Genomic DNA, 17,500 nt, shown 5'->3' with positions numbered 1-17,500 from the left:
GTGTGTGTGTGTGTGTGTGTGTGTGTGTGTGTGTGCGTGTGTTCAAGCCCATACATATGTCAATGTTTTGTTACTGTAGTGCATCTACAACTGCTAGTTTTCCAGTTTTCTTTCATTCTCTTTAGAGTACTTCGAAAAGAAAAGAAAGAAATTATTTCCTTTTTAACGTTTCAAGGGAGGGACAGAGAGAGAGAGACAGAGAGGTGCGGGGGCGGGGGAGGGCGGGGGCGGACTGAGAGAGAGACATATACACACAGAAAGTGAAAGTGACTGACAGACAAACAGAAACGCACAGAGAAAAAAAAAATAGCGTGACCGAGATTAACACTACCCAGACTGAGAAAGGCTAAACGTGAAGAGAGAACAGAACGCGGACTCTCTACTCCTGAAGTATGTCAAATCCCCTCACTAAAATCTGAGGCGCTTGCAAAATGAAATATTTATGAGGCGCTTGAATAAAATCGAGAGAGAGAAAGAGAGAGAGAGAGAGAGAGAGAGAGAGAGAGAGAGAGAGAAGGTATTGGGTGTACAGAGCTCTCTTTCAACGTACTAATACCTGACGTGACTGTTCTCTGCGTTCATATCGGTTCATAAATAAACATTACCAAATTAAGACTACTTCTGTGGTGTGTGTGTGTGGTGGGGGGAGGGGAGGGGAGGGGTAAGTATTGAGGGTGGGGATGGTGGGAACTGGATGAAAGACATACACTGGTGTGTGCGTGAGTGTGTGTGTTTTGTGTGTATGTGTGTGTGTTTGTCTGTGCGCGCGTGCGCGTGCATGCGTGTGTGTGTCTGTGTAGGAACATCACTAAACAGCCAATTATAATTGAGTTTGCATCTTTCAGTTTTAAGATTACCATGTTTATTTTCTTTCTACCTGTGCTGTTTCTGAGCACTGGCTGACAGTGAAATCGGTTCAGTTCATTAGAAATGTAGGCTAAGTCAGTGGCTGTTAGAGTGTCAGATCTGGGTTTCACATCCTGTCACTTTGTAAACCTTTACAGCAATATCATAGTGCATGTCGCTGATGTGTTTGTTGGTTTGTTTCTTTGTTTGTTTGGTATATTATACATTGCTCATCTCAAAGCTTAATATCAGAACTAAACAAAATACTCCCCACTCTTCAGCGATCGGGATAATTTCACTGAAAGTTTCTTCTTCACAAAATTTGATTGCACATCTCAATCATTCTTTCAAAACAGGCCGAAAATATTCGGAAGTTAAAAACAATCAGAATTAATGCTTAACTTTTTACAGACAATCCGATCGCGAAGAACACTGTGTTCTGGACTTGTTGATGAATTCGATGATGATAATGATAATGGTGAAAATGATAAAGATGATGATTATGGTGAACTTTCGCACAGTACAACCTAGCCACTTCACAGAGGGCAGTTTTTAGAGCAAGCCAACTATTATTATGCGCGGACATCAGACGAGAGATCACTTTGCCCTCAGACCAGTTCCTCTCTCTCTCTCTCTCTCTCTCTCTCTCTCTCTTTCTCATTTGCATTGTACCTACGTCTTTTCATCAGTCCATTTCCTCACGTCATATCATAGAAGAGTCATAAAGCATCATAATTGTAAAGAAAAAAAAAGCTAAAAAATCAAGAGTCCCGCTATTTGATACAGAGAATGAATGTAAAACATCATATCGTAAAAAGAGTCCCGCTAAAACGCGAGTCCCGCTACGACTTTCTCCCACCGGGCGAAGATTTCAGCCAGGGACTACAGTGAAAGGGGCAGAAGGCGAAGTGGGATGTGTGTGTGTGTATACACACGGGCGCGCTCGGCTGTCAACGCGATTTGTGCGATCTGTCGTTACCTGGCTGGTGCGACACCGCCTGACAGGCCGCCTTGACGCGGGTCTGCTTGGGAAAACTGATCTCTGGTAAATGTAGACTCCCGACTTTCTCGAAAAATAACAAGTGAGCATTCCGAACCGACACTCAACCCCTCCGCGAACCCTCGGTCTTTTCGGTGTATTTTCCATCTGTTGATTTTTTTTTTTTTTTGGGGGGGGGGGAGAAAAAGAGGGAAGAGGGAGTGGTAGTGGCAGAGGGACGCAAAGAGAGAGAGAGAGTCTCTACGCGTGTGTGTGTGTATGTGTGTGTGTGTGTGTGTGTGTGTGTGTGTGTGTGTGTGTGTGTGCGCGTGTGTGTGAATTTTCTTCCCATCTCACTGTGGTAAAAAATATCCTTGTCTTTTATGCACACACACACACACACACACACACATTTTTTCTTTCTTTCTTTTTTTCTTCATGTGTGTGTGTGTGTGTTTGTGTGTGTGTGAGTGCGCGCGCGCGTGTGTGTGTGTGTGTGTGTGTGTGTGTGTGTGTGTGCACAATAATACATAATTCTCTCTCCCCTCTTTTACCAGTTTGTTTTCTGTTCTATAATGCAATGTTCCTCAGAACTTTGCAAACTATTTGTCAGCAGAATGAATTTTACTATACTCGTATTAATGTGTCCCATGAACAGGTAAATTTTCGTATGTTTTAACTGATTTCATGTTGTTTACCCCATCTCATTCATTCATAAATTGCACAGAAACATCTCCTTTTCCCATTCCCATTATCCCTGTCTTTGTCACACATTCGCGAGCGCAGTGCGTTATGCACACACACACACACACACACACACACACACACACACACAATCTCACACACAATCATACTCTTTTTTGCTTGTTTTGACATTATTCTGTGCTAAGACGTTTGCCTACATGGAGATTATATTTTAGACATTAAAGCAGCACGCCTTTCCTTAACTTTTGCATTTGCGATTCAATTTGAAACTTTAATGTGACAAAAAAAAACAAGGCAAGGGTATGCAGCGCGATATATTGCATATTTTTCACGGCAACTGCTGAGACTGTTTCTTCTGTTTTCTTCAGTCATCATCGCCAAAACTGTTCTGTGTTTATTTCTGATTTGAAATCGTGCATGTGCACATGTATTATGAGGGGTGTTTGCAGACGTGCAACTTGCCACGCTTATCTAAAGAGAAGTCGCAGAAGGCATGGCTTGATTATGTGCATGTATACGTTTATCAATGCTTACATAATTATGTATGCTCTGGATAACAGGTCCCCAGATGATACTGCATGCGCATACACACATACATATATACATTTATATTCATCTATAAATACATACACACATGCATACACTCAAGGCACACACACACACACATACAGAGAGAGAGAGACAGAGAGAGAGAGAGAGAGAGAGAGAGACGCGCATATACATACATGCATTCCATACATATGTACACACACACACACACACACACACACACACACACACACTCCAAGAGGATTCATCTACCACCTAAAAGGTTTTTATAAACTTAAGTTTTTTGTTTTACACACACACACACATGAATACACTCCAGGCGCGCACACACACACGCGCACACACACACGCACATAGTAACACGCGCACATATATACATACGTGAATACAATTGTGCATGCATGCATGTATACCTGCACTCAGAGGCACACACAATCAAGCGCGCACGCGAACACATACGCATGCACACACACGCGCGCGCACACACACACACACATACACACACACATATGCACACGCACACTACAAATTCCCTCATACATACATACGTGCGCGCACTTATGTACACACACACACACGTACATTTACCCACACACTCACAGACACAAACATACAGCACACACACGCGCATACACATAGAAACACACATGCAGGTATACACACAAACATACATACAAACATACAGACACTAACACATATATAAGAATGCAAGGAAACACACGCGCACGCTCGCACGCGAACACGCATGTAATCACACGTGTGCACGCACACACACATAACAACACTTCACAGTTATAACCATGTGGCGTGATGTCCTAACACGGGCACGTGTGTGACTTGCAGACTAAGATAAAGGAATCAGTTTATCTTTCACTTACCTGATAAAACTGCACAATGTCGAAGATAATCCCCTGCACAGACCCAAACGTGGAAATATCCAAACTCTGGTATGACACCGTCTCCCAAGGCTGGTTCCAGAGATCTTCAGACACAGCCCCCTCGGCAGACCCTCCAATTCCATGCTCTGCAGCCGTATTCGGCATTTCCGCACACAGAGAAGTCGTCGCTCGATCAGAATTATGTAGGTCGCATTGACCCCACAAATAATATTCCGAAACAAGTTCGCACACCTGGTCTTTCTGGACTTTGTAATGACCGCGACAGAACACCAGAACGTTCAAAAGAAGGCTCCAACGAAACAGCAAACACGAACGCGCGCACGCGACACTCATGGTGGTGACTGACAAGTTTTCACAACTTTTAGGAAAGTCAGAATTCGAAAGTTTGAAAGTGGTCTCCCACGAAAATCTATGTCATACCTTTTCGCACACAGCAGGTCGCTTGCTTTGCGGTAGGACGGGGGCTGGGTGAGTTACTTGGTGTGTAGCGTTATGTCCCCCAAATCCCACGTCTGCACTCGCATTACGGGACGTTCGGGGCTTGGCAGACGACAAAAACGCCGGGTGCATAATAGTAGTGGCTGTTCCGCCAGTCGTTTCTCCCCCCTCCCCATGTGTCACAACTGGTTGACGGTAACGTGGGGTCACTTCGTAGCTCGTTATGTGTGTTGCTGGCTGTTTAATCTGAAAACATTGTAGTTCTGCTTGGGACAGTTCCAACCAGGCAAACCCGAGCTTTGTCGAGGGGGAAAACTTCTTGGTGGAGTGAGAAAGACAGCGGCCGCGTTCATGAACGGTGGCGTGTGTGCTGCTTGCAGACCAGCATGGTATGACAGTAGTGTACACAAATGTTTGGGACAGTGCGGAGCTTCCAGTGTGCAGACGAGAGAGAAAATGTTTGTGGTGTGTTTTTCGTTGGAGACGGTGGCTCAGGTAAGTTTCGTTTGACGATTTTCGTTGACTATTTCGTGTTTGATTTGTGCTCTGTTTTGATGAAAATGTCGCTAAAGATCAGCGCTTTGTCAGGCATGATTCAGGTCGATTTCTAACGCGCAGGACTTTTTACTTGCACCTTTCGCGGTGCAGTCCACTGTAATCTGTGTCGTTTTTCCTCGTTTAGTATTTTGCAACTTAAAACCGAAGTAGCATGTTCTTATTGTCCTTACTCTCTTTCATTTTCTTTGGTAACCTGTTCTTGCTTTCATTTGCCTTTATATGATTTTTTTTTAACTGAAACGATAGGCATATTTACTTAAGTCAGCTGTTTCGAATCGACAAATCTTTCCCCCCGGCAAATAAAGGTAACGCCTTCAAAAGTAGTGCAACAGGTGTACTTCATTTTTAACAGGTCCTCAAGAGCCATCAGGATTCTATCATCACGAAGTGTGTATCACACTGTGGTGTTTAAAAAGAAAAGAAAGGGATAGACAAGAAGCGGTTGGCCTGAGAGAACCCCCCCCCCCCCCCCAGTTTTGTGTACAGTGTGGGTGGGGGTGGGGGGGGGGGTGTGTGAGTGTGCTGTCATTCAGTCCAGATAATAGCCACCTGCGTTGAGTCTCGAAGAGATAAAAGACTGACCAACGCTAGAACGTAAACTTGGAAATCCAGTTCTGATAGAATAAAGCTTGTGTAAAGTGATCACCGTGATGAAATGTCGACGTGTTTTCTTGTGTTACATTGTTATGATGTATGTTTGAGGACATGATGACTTATTGATCGTGGAGGTTGCGCATTTTAAAATACAATTAATTATAATGTGCCTGCTTGGCCTCTTTCTTTATCTCCGTCTTTCCCTCCCTCCCTCTGCCCCACACGCCCACTCCTCTCTCTCTCTCTCTCTCTCACCCCTCTCTCTCCCCCCTCTCTCTCCCCCGCTCTTTCTCCCTCTCTCTCTCTCTCTGATTGCACTACAACCATGTATATTTATACACATTTTTGTCATGAATGCAAGTATTATGATTATGTACCTGTAAATGTCCACTGTGTATTTGAGTGTTTTTGAATCTCTCTCTCTCTCTCTCTCTCTCTCTCTCTCTCTCTCTCTCTCTCTCTCTCTCCAGTCTCTCTCTCTCCAGTCTCTCTCTCCCTCTCTCTCTCCCTCTCCAGTCTCTCTCTCCCCCTCTCCATTCTCTCTCTCCCTCTCCCTCTCTCTCTCTCCCCCTCTCCGATCTCTCTTTCCCCCTGTCCGATCTCTCTCTCTCTCCCCATTATATCTTAATGGTGTATGAATCTTTCTCTTTCTCCCCCTATCTCTCCACTTCTCTCTCACCCCTCGCTCTCTCTCCGCTCTCTCTCTCTCTCCCCCTCTCTCTCTCGCCCTCCCATTCTCTCTTCTTTGTGTGTGAATCTTTGTCTCTATTTCTACCTCTCCCCCCCCTCTTTCTCCGCTCTCTCTCCCCTTCACTCTCTTTTTCTCTCTTATTTAGTGTGTGTGTGTGTGTGTGTGTGTGTGTGTGTGTGTGTGTGTGTGTGTGAATCTCTGTCTGTCTCTCTCTCTCTCTCTCTCTCTCTCTCTCTCTCTCTTCCTCTTTCTGTCTCTTCCGCTCTCTCTCTCTTTCTCACTCATGTATGTGTGCTCTGTCTGTGTGTATGTGGGTTGTTGTTTTTTGGTGTGTGTGTGTGTGTGATATTTTGTGAACTATATATTTATGTCAGTTATTTTTTGTCATCGATATTATCTTTAAGTAATGAGTCATCAGCATTTTAATGTTTGACGGGTAATGTAATGATGGGCATTCATAAAGCGCTCAACCTCCTTAGCACAGAGGTCCAGAGCTCCAATGATCAAGAACAATATGGGAAAAAATAGTTGCAAAAAATCAGCACTACAGGCATGGTTTCAGTCACGGATATGTGGATGGAAAGCACATGAACGCTTGAGAGAACAAACGTTTAGACTCAATTGTAAGTGAGTTAGTTAGTTAGTTAGTTAGTTAGTTAGTTAGTTAGTTGTTGGTTGATTGGTTCGTTCGTTAGTTAGTTTTGTTGGTTGGCTCGTTAGTTGGTTAGTTAGTTCGTTAGTTAGTTGGTTAGTTGGTTAGTTAGTTAGTTAGTTAGTTGGTTAGTTGGTTAGTTGGTTAGTTAGTTAGTTAGTTAGTTAGTTGGTTCGTTCGTTCGTTCGTTCGTTCGTTCGTTCGTTCGTTCGTTCGTTAGCTAGTTAGTTAGTTCGTTAGTTGGTTAGTTAGTTCGTTAGTTCGTTCGTTAGCTATTTAGTTGGTTCGTTCCTTCGTTCGTTAGCTAGTTCGTTGCTTCGTTCGTTAGCTAGTTAGTTTGTTCGTTGGTTCGTTCGTTCGTTAGCTAGTTAGTTGGTTGGTTGGTTGGTTGGTTGGTTGGTTAGTTGGTTGGTTGGTTAGTTAGTCAGTCAGTCAGTCAGTCAGTCAGTCCGTTCGTTCGTTCGTTCGTTCGTTGTTGTTTTTTCGACTTTTCAATCGTATTTCCGGATGCAGTGATAGAAAAGCAAGCAGAACAGGACAGAGAGATCTCGCACAGACATGACTTTCAAATGATCTGGGTACAGGGTTCATTTACACCTGTTCCCCCCTCGTCGTCCGCTCCAGTTCGGGGGAAGACAGGTGGGCATTGTGCTGTATCCACCCGGCTGTCGGTACCCATTCGAGCGTTTGACTCTTTTTTTTTTCAGATCTCTAGCTCAGGTGAGATAATTCAGGGTAGCAGGTCTTACAACCTTCTTCACTCAGAGCTGGGGTGGGGTGATGAATGAGCAGGTGTATGTTCTTCAGGGTGAATGTCCCCCGGATAGGTTGGTTGAGTTGTGGAAGAAATGGACCTGCGGCGTTCCTGAGAAATTCGTTGTTGTTGTTGTTGTTGTTGTTTTCCCGTTGTTCGTGTCAGTTTCAGTGCCCCATGCCGCTCATTCCGTACCCCCACCGCCCCCAACCCCTCACACCCGCTTGCGCGGGTTCGTCTGCCGTAGACCCAGTGTTCGATTCCCGGGGTTCAGTTGCTGATGTTGATGGGTTGGCTGCGCAATGCTTCGTCTTGGGGTTGATGTAATTTAGACTGTGTGCGTGGCTTTAATGAGGATAGACTGTGTCGTTTTATTGAGGATAAAGTGTGTGTATGTGTGGCTGTATTCAGGATAAAGTGTGTCGTTTTATTGAGGATAAAGTGTGTGTGTGTGTGTGGCTTTATTGAGGATAAAGTGTGTCGTTTTATTGAGGATAAAGTGTGTGTGTGTGTGTGTGTGTGTGGCTTTATTGAGGATAAAGTGTGTGTGTGTGTTTGTGTGTGTCTTTATTGAGGATAAAGTCTCTTTGTGTGTGTGTGTGTGTGTGTGTGTCTTTATTGAGGATAAAGTGTGTGTGTGTGTGTGTCTTTATTGAGGATAAAGTCTGTGTGTGTGTGTGTTTATTGAGGATAAAATCTGTGTGTGTGTGTGTGTGTTAAGGATAAAGTATGTGTGTGTGTGTGTGTGTGTCTTTATTGAGGATAAAGTCTCTGTGTGTGTGTGTGTGTGTGTGTGTGTGTGTGTCTTTATTGAGGATAAAGTCTGTGTATGTGTGTGTGTGTGTGTCTTTATTGAGGATAAAGTCTGTGTGTGTGTGTGTGTGTGTGTGTGTGTGTGTGTGTGTGTGTGTGTGGTTTTAATGAGGAAGGGAGAAAGGAAAGCGACAATCAAGGAGGGGGGAAGAAGACAAGGGAAATAAAAACGGGAGGGAGGAGGTGGAAAGAAAGATCGACACAAGGACGTGACGGGCAGCTAAATGAACGACTGGCACTTCAAAGCGTTGGAATATCAGTTTGAAGGTACTTGGTGCCACTACAACAACATGTGATGCGATTAGGAAGCGAGAGAATCTGAGCGCGCTGGTTCGAATCACGGTTCAGCCGCCGATATTTTCTCCCCCTCCACTAGACCTGGAGTGGTGGTCTGGACGCTAGTCATTCGGATGAGACGATAAACCGAGGTCCCGTGTGCAGCATGCACTTAGCGCACGTAAAAGAACCCACGGCAACAAAAGTGTTGTTCCTGGCAAAATTATGTAGAAAAATCCACTTTGATAGGAAAAACAAATAACTGCACGCAGGAATGGGTGGCGCTGTAGTGTAGCGACGCGCTCTCCCAGGGGAGAGCAGCTCGAATTTCACACAGAGAAATGTGTTGTGATAAAAAGAAATACAAATACAAACAAACAGATGCGTCCGATCCTTCAGGTCAGCAGATGTTCAGACTTGCCCAGGGTCTTCACCCTTTGGTGTGTTTTATCGCATGCAGGAGATGAAATAAACACGTTAAAGATCCTGTGGTCCACGTTGATGTTGGGTGGGTTATAGAAACACAGAAACACCCGGCATGCACCGCACCGACAACGACAACATTCATCGCGCTATACAAAGAATGAACAGAATCGTTTGAAGGAGGGCGTGGATAAATAGAGCAGGGAAGATTATCAGTCACGGAATTTGTCAAAGTGAAATAGGAGGCAGAAAGATGACCACTTTCGGGGACGTGTTTTGCCACCATTCTCAATGAACGGGGGTAGTAAGAAAACACGAACTCTCTCGAGACACTTTGAGGAGAAGGAGAGAGGAGAGAAGAAAATCAAGAAAAGAACTATTTGGGGGGGCGTGGGGGGGAGGGGGAGTGGCCGGGAGGGGGGGGGCATGTTTGGGTGACATTTTCCTTGACCTGAAACACGCTCCTGCGACCGTGTCTTGCACTGGAGGACAGATTCCCCCTGACATTTGGCTAAACTCTTCAAAGCATTTGGGGGTCATGGAAAACGCAAGGGCGCTTTTACTCTTCTCCTTTGCGGTGGGAAAAAGGGGCTCTACTTTCTGTCCCTACTTCAGTCTGGCTTAACATGGAAGTTGGTAGTTATGTGAAGTAAACATGGGAGTAGATTGTGATGTGAAGTATATATCTATGTATGTAGTCTGTTCAGTCACTACTGTCCCGTGTGGTCACATCAAGTATGATTTCGCTTGGAACTGATGATTATGTCACGGCATTGACTTATCATGAATGTGTCAAAAGGAACTACCACATTTCAGCACGGTCGATTCTATTTCACATAACTCTACACAGTTATCATGTCCATGACTGCAATGTTTATTTATTTATTAAGACTTCTTGCTATAGCGCATATTCTTGAAGCTCTATGCGCTTTACAATAGCACTAAAAACATTCACTCAAACATCCCCACACAAACATATGCATATAATTTGAAACATAGGTAAGAGAGAACAATTAGAATAGGTCATGTCAATTGATTAAATCAAGAAATGCAACAGGTATTAAAAAAAAAATGCTTCATTGAAGTAAGCTGAGGTGTCGAGCTGGTGTTTATTGTTGTTGCTGTTGTGTGTGTGGCGTTTCTTTTTTCTTTTCTTTTTTTTTTGGGGGGGGGGGGGCGGGGGGGGGGGGGGGGGGGATGGGGGAGGTGGTTGTTGTTGTTTTCTTCTACTGTCAGCTCCTTCCGCGTTTTGCAGTTCGCCATGTTGATGCGTTGATAGTGACATGATGGTTCATCACTTCGAGGCGCAGGGAAACAAAACAGCATTGCTTGAACTCACTCAGTACAGCCAGTAAATGTCAAAAAGTTAGAACCAAGCAATGCAACTGGCACCTGTAGGGCTCGGAATTGGAAGGCGTGTATCCAACTCTCTCCTCCTGCAGTTAATAACTCACTCAGTACGGCCAGTCCTCTCTTCTCCTCTACACAGACCCCTCGGATGTCCAGTGGGTGTCTGAATGACCCAACCTTTAGCTTCCGTCGTCAGAATTGTGGTATTCTTTGTCAACATTCACCTCTTCAGTATAAGAGCCTTCCGCTCGCAATATTTTGATGATGGTAATTAGGGTGAAACGCTGTTAACGTCGTCTCTTTCGCCGTTCGTGTGGAGAGAGTTAAATTGCTGCTGGATTGGGTTGATCCTGGCAAAATTCTGTAGAAAAATCCACTTCGATCGGAAAAACAAATATAAAAAAAACTGCACGCAGGAAAAAAAAAAGGGGGGTGGCGCTGTAGTGTAGCGACGCGCTCCCCCTGGGGAGAGCAGTCCAAATTTCACAGCTCTAAAAGCAAAAGTAAGGAAGTGTAGGAACCGTTTTTTTTTACTACAGAGCAGTCGTCTGCAGATGCCTGAATGCAGCAGGGTTTTATGTGTTGTGGCGATTTTCGAGTTTTCTAATGGCATTTTTGGGTGGTTGTTTTTATGTCTGAACGCTCGTGTGCGCCCCTCCCCCCCACCCCCCCCACACACACACACACAGCGAGATAGAGAGAGCTGGAGAGACAGCACACACGTATGCTTATGCTTAATAATATGATATCTAATATCAGTAATTTCACTTTCACTTTCAATTTACTCTCATGACGCTGTTTTACTATTTGCTCCCAGATTATTTCTTTGTTGTTTTTGTTTGTTTGGGTTTTTTTTCCCCTAGTTATGCAGAGCAGCATTCTCTACAAAAGAGTTAGCCCTGACTGAAGAAGAACGTTAACTCAAGCAACACGTGCTCTTTTCTCCCCCCCCCCCCCCCCCCCCCCCCCCCCCCCCCGCTCGGAGAGGAGAGAAAGAGAGGAAAGACTGAAGGGAGTTGTATTGGACTTGGAGAACGCGTATCGCAGCGAGCGAGTCGGCGGTCCTGGTTTGATCCCCATGACAAACACAGGCGTGTCTGTAGCAGTGTTGGTACAAAGGGCAGAATGAGGGCTGTCGCGGGGTCCAGCGCTAAGCCAGGAAATCCTGTTTTGCCTTGTCGGCTTCATTAGCTTGCTGCCTGCAGGCCCCGGGCTTCCTCAGCCTTCGGTCTAAAACCCCTTCACGGGAGCTGAGCATAGTAGAGTGCCACTGCTGCCCATGGCCTTCGCGAGGCTTTTCACGAGGGCCGTGCACTGCTACCTGGCCCAAGTCTGACACAGTGCGGGAACAACTGTGCGAGGGCTTTAGTAAGGAGAGGTTATTTCTTTGGCGTTTGTGTCACGCGTACAGCTTTTTTCCCCTTTCGTTTTTTTCAATTTTCTTCTAGCTGAATTATATATTGTATTGTGTTGTTGTATTAGATTTCAATAGCGTTTCTCTGAGTAAAAATTAATTCGGGGGAAAGGGCTTGTCGCCCTAATCCGGCCCCTGTCTGCGGGTGTGTGTGTGTGCTTTACACATGTGGATTTTTATCCGGATTTTTCTATACGTTCTTTGACGTTCACTGTGTGCCTGCTGCTTAAGTCTCATTGTTTCATCCGAAAGACCAGAACCAGACCATCATGCAGGGTTGTGTGTGTGTGTGTGTGTGTGTGTGTGTGTGTGTGTGTGTGCTTATCGGAAGGGGAGAGAGTGGCGAGTAAAATTACCAGTCGCTGGAACTGTGGAAGCGAAATCAGATTCTGGTTTCTCAGTCGGACGCTCATCCACTAGATCACTCCACTTCATTCTGTTGTTGCAGGAATGTATGATTGACATGTTTTGGGCTCATCCGTGACCTATGCTGATTGTTCCTCACATGCATGTTGTGGTGGTGCTCACTTCTTCGTCTTCTTCGTCTCGCTCGTTAGATGGACACCCCAGTATTCATTTCATAATGTGTGTGTGTGTTTCTCTTAGTATGCGCGCGTTTGTATTTTTTAAAAACATTTCTTTTCATTTGTTTATTTCTTTTCACAAATTCATCAAGACTGCCCAACTCTGTACATAATAGTTTCTTAAGAACTCTGTAAAACTTCGTTGTTTTTTTAAGGACTGCTATATTTCAAAACAGCTGCGTTGGCGAACAAGCTCATGCAGGCACATAGACCACCGCATGACCTGAGTTCAGTTACAGTTGTGTGAGCCGCACAGAATCGGATTTTGGGCCACAAAAAGCGGCGTTCCCTGGGCTCGTCCTGTTTCCCTTCCGTTCTTCCCCTTAGCCGCTAAACCAAGCACAGCGTGGACCTGCCCCTCGTGCACAACCTCTGAACGGGTTACAAGCGAACTCACAGCACCCCACGCCAACCTTCTCCCCCCCCCCTCCCCCCTCCTCCTCCTCCTTCCCCCATACTCTCTTCACCTCTCACCTCCCACCCCTGTCCTCACCCACCCCTGTCCTCACCCACCTCGCACAAAATGTGCTACGGTTACAGACGGTTGACACTCTCTCCTGTAGGGGGCAGGGCAGTAAAAAATGTTTAGAGGGGGTGACAGAGTGGAACAGACCACCACCACACAACTGGTTCTGCTGCTTGTTAGTTAGGGAGCTGTGGGACTGCAAGTGACTAAACCGACTGCGACAAGGTTGGTAAGGCTGGAGGGTTTGTCGAGAGCTGATTGGCGCTTTTGAAGCTGGGGTAGTCGGGAGGGGGCGAGGGGGGCGGGGGAGGGGTAGGGTTGAAAGCTAGAGGGGTTGCGGGATGGGTTGGAGGGGGGGGGGGAGTTCGAATGGATTGTTGATTGTAGTGAAAAAGTTCACAGTGGGAAAAAGACTGCTCTTTTTTTTTCGCCTTTCGTCCGTCTATCCTTGACGCACTGGTTTTCAGTTTTGTTTGCATGTGACCGGAAGTCAAGTTTATATGGCCGTAAGAGGAGACGAAAAAAGGAACGGCATGCACACAACGACGAGTCCATTTCAACCCAGTATAGTACAGTTTAAAATTAACAAAAGACTAAATGGTTTGTTTGCTTCCAAGAAACTAAGACTTGTAAACTTTTTCAGTGTTGCAACATATTTCACATACAAACGATAGCGTTGAAAGAAATGTGTCTATTTATCTTTGCAAAGCCTTAAGATACAGAGATATTATTGTTATTTCTAAACATGATGTCTGACCTATAATCGTTACATTTACATTGTCTCTAGACATCGTTTTCACGATTTTGTATGACTGCGTATGTGTCGTTCACACTGCTCTTCACAAGGGGTCAAGATCTGAAGTGAATAATAAACTATCTTGCGACACACACTCACACACACGCACGCACGCACGCACACACACACACACACACACACACACACACACACACACACACACACACACACAAACATTTCCGGCAATACCCGACTCGCTATAAACTCCTTCACATTCACATGTGCAGTCATGCAGACTAGTTGGCAGTTTTCTTTTTGTACTGTCAAAGATAATTTCACATTTCTGGTACTTCCCTTCGTGGCTGACACTTATAATAAATGAATTGGAAGTAGAAGAAGCAGTTTTCTGTGTATTTTACTGAAGTTGTGAATCGGTGCTTGTGATCTGCGTGCATATAGTCGTTCGGATGAGACGATAAACCGAGGTCCTGTGTGCAGCATGCACTTAGCGGACGCAAAAGAACCCACGGCAACAAAATGGTTGTTCCTTGCAAAATTCTGTAGAAAAATCCACTTCGATATGAAAAACAAATAAAACTGCATGCAGGAAAAAAAAAAAAAATGGGTGGAGCTGTAGTATAGCGACGCGCTCTCCCTGGGGAGAGCAGCCCGAATTTCACGCAGAGAAATCTGTTGTGATAAAAAGAAATACAAAATACAAAACAAAAAAATATATGCATAATTCTGTTCAGTGTACTTTTGAATATACTCTCATGGGTGTTTTTGGTGCTGTGGTTTCCATGATGAATTCCCGTCAGTTGAAAACGACAAGGTTACAGCAATTCCTTTTCTTATTAGATTGGCAGATTAGATTGTGTCTACATTCGTTATGGGCAACCAATGGAGTCAGAAAGATTGTTTCTTTTAGCTTTTGTGTGTTATAGCAGTTGAATTATTCTTAGATTGTGCCCGAAATTCACAGTGACTGAAAGCAACCAGTGGAGTCAGAAAGATTGTTTCTTTTAACTTTTGTGTGTTATAGCAGTTGAATTATTCTTAGATTGTGCCCGAAATTCACAGTGACTGAAAGCAACCAGTGGAGTCAGAAAGATTGTTTCTTTTAACTTTTGTGTGTTATAGCAGTTGAATTATTCTTAGATTGTGCCCGAAATTCACAGTGACTGAAAGCAACCAATGGAGTCAGAAAGATTGTTTCTTTTAACTTTTGTGTGTTATAGCAGTTGAATTATTCTTAGATTGTGCCCGAAATTCACAGTGACTGAAAGCAACCAGTGGAGGCAGAAAGATTGTTTCTTTTACCTTTTGTGTGTAATAGCAGTTGAATTATTCTTAGATTGTGCCCGAAATTCACAGTGACTGAAAGCAACCAGTGGAGTCAGAAAGATTGTTTCTTTTAACTTTTGTGTGTTATAGCAGTTGAATTATTCTTAGATTGTGCCCGAAATTCACAGTGACTGAAAGCAACCAATGGAGTCAGAAAGATTGTTTCTTTTAACTTTTGTGTGTTATAGCAGTTGAATTATTCTTAGATTGTGCCCGAAGTTCACAGTGAATGATTTGTTCATGAATGTTTGGACGTTTATGCTTCAGATGATCCAGTTCTGTTCCAGAACCCTAAAAAGATTTTTTTTTTTTTAAATAAGCTATAGATATATCGCTTCATATTTTCTTTTGTTTGAATAGAATGTAATGGACATGTGGTCCAGTGTTCACCAGTGATCAGGGATCGAAGCCTTGTGACCTTGGGGAAAGGCGCTTTACTACGATTTTCCCTCACTCCACCCAGGTGTGAATGGGTGGCTGGATTTCGGTTTGCAAGGGTTAACTCACTCAGTACGGCCAGTCCTCTCCTCTCCTCTACACAGACCCCTCGGATGTCCAGTGGGTGTCTGAATGACCCAACCTTTAGCTTCCGTCGTCAGAATTGTGGTATTCTTTGTCAACATTCACGTCTTCAGTATAACAGCCTTCCGCTTGCAATATTTTGATGATGGTAATTGGGGTGAAACGCTGTTAACGTCGTCTTTTTCGCCGTTCGTATGGACAGAGTTAAAAAGGCGAAAGGAGAGAGGTGGCGCCTCGCTTTCCTATGCCGAGCGTCAGACGCAGTGGATGTGAATTCTCTGCCTCTGTATCAGTATCAGTATCAGAAGCTCAAGGAGGCGTCACTGCGTTCGGTTAAATCCATATACGCTACGCTACATCTGTCAAGCAGATGCCTGAGCAGCAGCGTAACCCAACGCGCTTAGTCAGGCCTTGAGAAAAAAAAAATAGTAAAAAATAAAACAAAATGAATAAAATGAAATAAAATAACAAAAATTAAAAGAAAAATAAATAAATAAATAAATAAATAAAATTTCTGCCTCTGTGGTCCTTAATGACTGTGGGATCTTTAACCTTTAAAAAAAAAAAAACAAAAAAACCTTGAGTTTAATCTGTCTTTGTTGTGTATAATCTGTACCAAATAGTTCATTAAGCCAACACCCCTCCCTCACACCTCAACCCCCCCCCCCCCCTTATCCGCCCTCCCCCCTCCTCCCCACCCCCCAAAAAAGTATTTAAAAATCTTGTACAATCAGACAAACTTTCAACAAAACATGTTTAAACAGAAAATAAATACAAAGCGGGTAATACGTGGCTCAGACAAAAAAACAAAAAAAAAAACAGTAAGGAAGACACAGCTGCCTTTTGTAAACGTTTGTGTTCGTTCGCTTTCCCCGTGTCCTGTGCAACTGGCGTGTGGCGTGTTAAAGCCTGTTGTGAGCAAGGTGTCACAGCACTTAAAACCAGATTTGCACCTGCCTAAACCGTTTGCCTGCCTTCAACGTTCAACGTTCTTGCTGCGGTCTGGGGGTCGGGCCCCCAGACCTGATAACGAGTTTGTTCCGGTTATGGCGACTGTTTGAACAGTGTGAACCGTTTGATAAGGTTTGACAGCGAGCTTCCCCCCCCCCCCTCTCCTCCTCCTCCTCTTCCTCAACCCCTCCCTCCCCCCCACCCCCTCCTCCTGTCTCGTCTGTCTGTTCCTGAGTGTTAGTGACTCTCTACGTCTGTCCGTCTGTCTCAGTTCTGTTTCTCTGTCTTTCTGCGTGTCTGAGTTCTGTTTCTCTGTCTTTCTGCGTGTATGTATGTATGTATGTCTCTCTCTCTCTCTCTCTCTCTCTCTCTCTCTCTCTCTCTGTCTCTCTCTCTCTCTGAGTTCTGCCCATATCTGTCTGTCTGTCTCTCTCTCTCCCTCTCTCTTTCTCTCTCTCTTCCTTTCTCTCCCTTCTATATCTCTCCCTTATCTCTGACTATCTTTCTTGCTCTGCCATCACCATCTATCTTGCTCCCTTTACTTCCCCTCCCACCATTGTCTGTCTCTGTCTGTCTGTCTGTCTCTCTCTCTCTGTCTTTCTCTCTCTTTCTCTCTTTCTCTCTTTCTCTCTTCCTGTCTCTCTCTCTCTCTCTCTCTATATATATATATATATATATATATATATATCCTTCCTCCACATCTCTCTCTCTGTCTCTCTATCTTCCCCCCTCTCTCTCCTCGTATCTCTCTCTCTCGCTCTCTCTCTCTCTATCTCCCCCCTCTCCCCCTCTCTCTCTCTCTCTCTTGCCTACTCCCTCCCTCCCTCCCTCCTACGAGAGGATTCTGGAGATCACAGCACACACACACACACACACACACACACACACACACACACACACACACACAAGGAGATCAGCAACACAGGTATTCAGTGCAGACAAATAAACGCTTGCAG

The 17,500-nt window shown here is 44.6% G+C and overlaps 1 protein-coding gene across 4 annotated transcripts in view; it reads left to right on the top strand.

The window, feature by feature from the left end:
- Window positions 1-17,500, top strand: part of LOC143289212 (uncharacterized) — a 220,034-nt gene that overhangs the window by 94,154 nt on the left and 108,380 nt on the right. Inside the window, exon 1 of one of the 4 annotated variants that reach the window (XM_076598156.1) lies at window positions 4,547-4,911. The exons of the other annotated variants lie outside the window; for them this stretch is intronic. The gene's annotated coding sequence lies outside the window, so the exon portion shown is untranslated. Of the gene's footprint in view, window positions 1-4,546; window positions 4,912-17,500 lie in introns of those variants that run through there. 4 annotated transcript variants of the gene reach the window in all.

The sequence above is a fragment of the Babylonia areolata genome, chromosome 13 (assembly GCF_041734735.1).
Source record: "Babylonia areolata isolate BAREFJ2019XMU chromosome 13, ASM4173473v1, whole genome shotgun sequence".
NCBI lineage: Eukaryota > Metazoa > Mollusca > Gastropoda > Neogastropoda > Buccinidae > Babylonia > Babylonia areolata.
The sequence above is the reverse complement of the archived record's forward strand: the minus strand, read 5'-3'. Positions and strand labels throughout refer to the sequence as shown.